A 7,443-nucleotide genomic window follows, 5' to 3' on the forward strand; every position below is an offset into this window, starting at 1 on the left:
AGCCCCTGAGCAGGAGGAGCCACCGGCACCCTGGAGCAGCTGGCATCCATTTCCATGTGGAAGGATGCCATATCATACAGGCCAGTGGCTCTAGGAAAAATAACTCACCAATCACTAATGGAGAGCCACAGGAGATGCTCCTACCGTGGAGGACTAGATGCTAAAGAGCAGCTGAGCAGGGGGCTGTGGTTTATTTTTAATTTTGTAGAGTATATTTGCATTCCACATGATCCTCTCATTCTTGCTCTCCCAGCACATGTAGAGACAGTGAATGGCACATTCAGGCCCCAACAGACTGAGCCACAGCACGGAGCTGCTGCAGATGAGTGTTTGCTGTGGCTGTCTCACAGACCCACCTGCATCCCACAGACACATCTTCCTTTTCCTCACACCCCAGGGCAAGGTCAAGTAAGAGTCTGCAGGGCAGCCCCACAGGCACTTTCCAGCCCATGCTGCTTATCTTGGCTGACAGATCCATGCATGGCACAGTCCCAGACCACCACACATTTAGCCACTGAGGAAAACCTCTGGATGCAAAACCCCTCCCTGTGTAGAATCATGTTTCACTCCTAAAAAGTTTATTGGCTAATCTACAAGGGCTCTTGAATAAAGTTTATGAGCCTGTAAATGCTCCCTGCCACAAAATGTCCCCAGGAGCCAAGGATAACCTGTGTGAGCTTTACCACAGCCCTTTAACAGGAGCAGTGCTGGGAGGTGGCACAGGCTGCTCCAAGGGGCCAGAGGGAGGGAAGCTGTGAAACAGGGAGGCTGAGCTCCTCACTACACACATCACCAGCTGCCTTCAGCCCATGACTGCCATGGTGGCACTCAGGCCAGCTGGCACCTGGGGTGTCCCACATGGATGGACACTGCCCTGGAGGTATTTGCTGACCCTGAACCAAAATCTAACACCCTCTCATGATCTTATGTTCTTGCCTTTCATTCCAAAGGCCAGGCAGTTGTGATGAAATTAGGACAGCTGCTGCTGACAATTAATTAGCTCTGGCTAAGGTCTTCAGGGTGGCCATTGGGAAATAAATGAATGCTGCTTGAGCCAGCACAGTAAAGTCCCTCTGGCAATCTCTGCCAGACCTCACCCTGCCAGGAGGCACCAGGCAGTGAAGCAAGGGGCTCTGCTGGCTTCTGCTTGCAGGGCTGGGTCCCCACCAGCACAGCCCAGCCCAGCACAGCACAAGGGCTGGCACACTCTGCCAATGGGCTGCAGCTTCGTAGGTTTCTCGGTTTATTTTAAATGGATGTTTGTTCCGGTGTAGTCTAAAACACTGCTGGCCCTCAGGGAAGGTGAACACCTGCCCAGCATGGCACAAACTCCATTCTAACTCACCCTCTCACCTGTGTGTAATTATTCCTTTATGCAGAAAGAGCAGAGAATGGGACTTTATAGGTGCTTAGCACAACAAAGCCACACTTCCAGTCTCACATCTATCAGGCACTGACTGGGTCCAATGTTTCCAGTGGCTCCCCACGACACTGAAAGAGGGTAGTCTTGAACTGGATATTGAGAGGAAATTGTTTCCTGTGAGGGTGGTGAGGCACTAGAACAGGGTGCCAAGAGAAGCAACCTGGAAGTGTTCCAGACCAGGCTGGATGAGGCTTTGAACCATCTGGGTTAGTGAAAAGTGTCCCAGCCCATAGCAGGAGAATTGGAGCTAGAGTCTCTTTAAGATCCCTTCCAACCCAAACTATTCTGAGATTCTGTGCTTCTGTACTCACCAGTATCCTGGGTAAGGATCTGCCTTCCCATCTTTGAGGTCTATGGAAAATGTTTCTCATCCCAGCCCCAGCCATCCATCTGCACAAGCAGTATTTGTGTTGAACATCACTGATCCATGTCCAACTGTGGTAAACTTCAATTCTTCAGCCTCACAAGCAAAAGTACCTGTTTGGAGGAAAAAATTGCCATTCCTACTTCTGGCCAAAAACCTGACATTTTGTGTGGTCGATGTGAGACTAACCAGACCCTGTTAATCTGGACCTACACTCAGTAGCAACAGGGAAATGAACTAGCATGACACAAATGAAACAGAAGTGGCAGCAATTGGTCTCTGTTTTAGGGACTTTGGGTAATGCCATTTGAGCTTAAAATACAGTCAGCATGTGCCAATGTTGCTACTTCCATCTAATGGATGTGGAAGAAAAATATTTGCTTATGCAGGTATCACACCACAAGGTACAGCAGCACCAAGAGTAAATGTAGGTTAATATTCTAAGTAACAGAAGAGCTTTAACACACCTCTCAAGAACCTAATGGTTTTAAAGTATGCAAATCTAACGGGCCCAAGGTGAATTAAATCAGCCCTGGGGAAGGATAAAAACTAAAAATCAAGACAGCTAAAAATGCAATTATTTTTTAATTATACAGAGGAATTCTTATCCAGTGACTTAGTGTTGCAAACAGGCACTGCAGTAGGCCATGCCCTGCTGTGAGAATCCCTGCATTTATTTCAGCAGCATGCAATGTTTCCTCATAAGTTTTTCTGACCTCAGCAGCCAATGGAGAGCCAGCAATATTCCTGCCTGCATCAGATGCAGGATGTGTATCCCATGGTTGTGGCCACTACCTTGCAGTTTCCCAGCTCAAGAGGACTGGGGGTTACAAGGAGGAGGATTAATCACCTTGTCCCTCTGCTTGGCTGCAGGGCTTGGGGCATGGGCCAGCTGCTGTCCTTTCAAAGGTGCTCCAAAGGCAGGTGACATCCTCACTCTGCCCTCAAACCCTGCTCTGTGTGGGAGAAGCTGAGAGAACACTTTTTGGCTTTACACCCTTCTCTGCTAACAAGGAATTAAGCAAACTGGACCAACTACATGGAAGGGGCTTCTAACAGCAGGAATCTTGGAGGAACAAACCAAGCAATGCTTTTTTCCATGATGATGTTAATCCAAAAATGAGGCACATGTGGCAGTGGCTGTAGGAGCTCTCCAGATAGCATCCCATCAGCCCACAGAGCAAGGGGCAAGGCAGCTCTGTCAGGGCTTATCATAACACCCATCTCTGAAGCCAGCAATTGCACACACTGTGAATGAAGTAATGTAATAAAACCATTCAGTTCTCCAGTCAGTCTAATAAGCTGTAATCTAAATCTATTTCCCTTCAAACTGAAAGAAAAAAGAAATCAATACTGATAGGCAAGCTTCTTCTCACAGGGCAGAACTGCTTGCTATAACAACTCTAAACTGGTACTCCTCTGCACCATGGATTTTATCACTGCCCTGGGACCCTGCAACCAAGACTGGAACAGCCTTTATTCACTAACCTGGCTTAAATTCTTTAATGGAAACTCTTCTCCATAGTTACCTAACCAAGAGGAATTCAACAGCTGACGTAAATTCTAAAGATGCTTTCCTGGAGCCTCATTTAATGCCCATTCTCCCCTGTAGTCCCAGCAACCCAGATTTCCTCCCACTTGGACAGCTGAGATATCTGAAAGAAGAGCAGGTATTGGGGAAGTTTCTGGGCATCAAAAGATGGTTTAGATGTACCTGGACTCAGGTCTAGTCTGGAGGAGCTGCTCCACAGCTGCCACTTTGCCAAAGGACACCCCAAGTCTTGCTCCATGCTGTGAGGATCAAAGCAAGCCAGAGCTCAGAAAAAGTTAACCCAGTAGCAAATAAACCAGTAAAAGTCCATAGAAATGCTTACAAATGCTATAGACCTAATAATGAAACATTCAGAATCACATTTGTTCCAAAGCTGTAAATTACCTCTTCAAAGAGATCTAAAGAGTCCTGTGTCTGCCAGAGCTTGTCCTCATGCACAGGTCCTGCTCTGGGCAAGGAGGATCTCTCTGCTGAGGGGCTGTGGCTCAGAGCAGAGGCATCCCAGTCCTTAGCATTGCTGCTGCCAAGGTCAGAACAGCAACAGCCATGGTGGGGCTGAAGCTCTCAGGGCTAAGGCCTCCCAGGTCTGCTCTGGGCTTCTCATGTTTAACACTGGCAGCAAATATTCCCAGAACTTTTGATTTGCCAGGTCTCCAAAGCTACTTCTGCTGTGACTTCCAAGCGAGCAGATGGTAGCACCAGTGTGATTATTCAGTACTATTATTAGATATTGATTAGTCAGCATTTGTGCTACTCACCATTGGGTTCAGCTCCCCAGAGGTGGGTGATGAAGCCCTCGGGGAAGCTCTTGCAGGACACGAGTGACCACATCAGTCTGTTGTTATTCTGTCACAAAAGTTCTATTGTCATTATATTGTAAAGGTCCCATATCACTGGAGTTTTGTACCTCCTTGATGTCTCTTGTAGACAGCTCCTCTAAGCACTGACTCTTCCTTCCTCTCACAGTAACCAACTGAGTCCAATTCCCACCAGTCACTCTTTTATAACACTCTTCTTCTTATTGGCTAAGACTGTGGCCTGGTAAAGTCAGGCCTGTTCCTAATTTCTAAAAATTGGCTCAGCTGCAACTCCTTAGGGGTAAGATTACTTTCTATACTACCTTTAATTTCTTATGTTGCTTCCCCCTACACCAGTCTGTGTGTGCTGATCACTTTTGTGGCACTGCTGCTGGCATCTAAGTAATGAGGAGTGGATAGGCTGTCATTCCCACTGCCACCAGCACTGTTTTTGGTTGTCATGCTTTTCCTGCCCAAGGCATGTCACTGCTTTCAGGATTCCCCAGCCCTTCCCTGAGTGGTCTCAGTCTCTCAGGAGGCGGCTGATGTGCCACAGCAATCTGCCTTCAATTAATCTCTCAAAACTGCCTGTGAAGCAGCAGCAAACAGCCCATCCCATCCTGGAGACTCCCATGGCAGAGGCCAGCAGTGGTGACCATCATCAGCACACAATGGGCCCTGGACAGGCTGCTTGGTAACAGACCTGCAGACACAGCCCAGGTGCAGAGCCTGGACAACCTCCTGCATGGTAAGGCCACCAGCTGTGGAAAGGATTCTTGCATTTCCTTTCCTTGCATAAAGCAACCCAAGTGTAATCTCTTCAGAGCCATGTCTGTGGGCTAAGGAGTAGTGATGGGGAGGCAGACTTTCCCTGAAGCTCTTCAGTTCAGCTTAGGCTCCTCTGCCAGAGGCATTTGTCAGATCAGTAAAAACTATTTGGATGTTGAGACTTGTTCTTAACACTTCTCTTGCATCTGCCCATTGACAAGGAAAAAAACACCCCACCAACTGCTCTGGTATCCACCCAGAGCCTCCAGTGTGATTTTGGGAGCCTCTTCACTTAAAGAAGTAATTTATGGATGACCTAAAAGAGGGCCTTGTTTGACTGGCTTATAAAATCCACACAACCACACCAGCCTCCTGAGCGTGCAGTTCCCTCTGAGCCCAGGCTGGGGCAAGCAAACAAGGTTCTGGTCAGCATCTGCTCCAGTCTGAGAGGCCAGTGCTTCACTGCAGGCCTTTTCCTCTGGCTCTGGCACTGCACACTGGGACCAGCAAGAGCCAAGTCCAAGCCAGGCAGGAACTCAGCCTGAGCTGCAGCTGGAAGGGCACAGCAGCACCCTGCCAGCCATCACACAGAGTGGGCAGAGCAGCGACCAGCAGAGCTGCTTATGGCATCCCAGTGGCCCCATTTGGGTAGGAGTGGGAGTAGAATACAGCATTTGGGAGAGACTTTCAAGGAGAGCCTTTGAGCAGATCACATCCAGCTGTCACTGTTTTGGCACAGATTTTTTTCTGACATTCACTGAGCACCAGAGGGACAGAATCCAAAGTTGGTCCCTGCTGGTGAAGTCATGGAAGAATCCAAAATAGCTTCCCATCAGTCTGTTGATCACTTTTCACTATCTGCTGGTGAGGACCTCCCCCTGCCTCTGCAGCAAGAGGCATTTCCTAAAGGAAGTGGCAAGGCCTTGGAACAAGCCCCAAAGATGGCCTGTCCCCATGGCAGGAGTCAACACCTCACCCTTAATGCCAGGCAGTTCTCTGTGACAGCTCTCCTACTCCTACAAGCTCACTAGAGAGGCTGCAGCAGATATGGGAGGCCATTCCCAGAGAAACAGTAACCAAACAGAGGTACAGCACAAAAAGGGATGGATGATACAGGTTTGTTCCTGTGAACCCATCAGCAGCCACACCAGAGCCCATGCAGTGATGAAGGGCGTTGGCCAAAGCAACAGAAGAAGGACATTTTCCAGGTAAGCCCTTCAAGCATATTTCCATTAAGTAAAATAATTCCATCAAGTAAAACATTTCCATCAAGTAAAACAGGATCTGCAGGGCAGGAGCCCCCACAAGAAGCTGCAATATTGGCAGCCCTGCTGCCTGTCATGGAAATCTCATGTCTGTCATTCACAAATCCTTTTATTTCATTCCAAGGGTCAAAATTCAACAGGGAATCCCCAGCCTACCCACGTGAGTACACTCAGCCAAAATGCCTAAGTTACTGTTCAAAGTAAAAATGTGTGCTCCACAGTGGCCAAAACCAGCCATTCCTGAGATTTACCTGCATTTCAAGCTAAAGTTAACAGAGCACAGTTCTGTGCTCAGGGCAGCCCTGGTTGCTAGAGCCAGATTATGTTCGATGGGATGGGACCCCTGCCCATCTGTGCCCAGGCTGTGCTGATGCTGTCATCTCTGCCCACGCCATGGGAACCAAGGCAAGGCAGCAGCTGCTGGCAAACCAGGCATAGTGTCTCTTAAGAACAATATTACAGTGCCCACCTTGCCCTTCTGCTCCAGGGAGAGGGTTTGCTAAAAGCTGCCATTCAACAGCTTCTCCCCTCGGCTGTGCTGGTGTGTGTGTGGTGTGCACACCTCCAGGCACAAGCAGGGTCTGTGCACACACGAGAGCATCCCTGCAGCGTGCGGGGCAGACAGGGGGCCCCAGGCACAGGAGCAGCCTCCTAGCAAACAGACTCGGCTGCATGGAATAGCAATGCATCAGCATGGCCAGGGATGGACTCCCAGAAGGAGTGCTACATAACAGTGACAGAAACATTAATATCTGCTGACTCAAGGGCTCCACCAGGAGGAAAAACCAGCCCAGATCATCCCCTTAGGAAGGCCAGAAGGAAGATGCTCTTCTGGCAGGCCGGGTGACCGGCAGGGAGGCCACGCTTGCTCTTTCAAAGCTTTCATCACTCAAAGACAAGGACAAGAAATGTGGTGGAAGGGGATCAGCACAGTGTCAGCTGGCCAGAGGCCGGCCGCAGTTCTGAGGGTGCTGCCACACACACAGCATCCTCATCTGCTGCAAAAATCTTACCAGTCCAGAAACACTAAGAGGTTGCTAACTGCCCTGCCTTCACCTGCTTTCTTTTATTTCCCAGCAAGGGCTGGGAATACTCACTGACCTACTGTGCTGGGCAGTGGTTTCACAGCCAGAGCAGAGCGTGGGAGCACGCTGTCTGCCTGTGGCTACTGATAACCAGCTCAGGGGATTTGCTGGGAGGCACATGTCTGCTTGAATGGGAACAATGGGAACTACAGCGGCCACTTAGGAATTTAAAAGGGGGGATTCTTCCCA

Source organism: Serinus canaria, chromosome 2 (genome assembly GCF_022539315.1).
Source record: "Serinus canaria isolate serCan28SL12 chromosome 2, serCan2020, whole genome shotgun sequence".
Classification (NCBI taxonomy): domain Eukaryota; kingdom Metazoa; phylum Chordata; class Aves; order Passeriformes; family Fringillidae; genus Serinus; species Serinus canaria.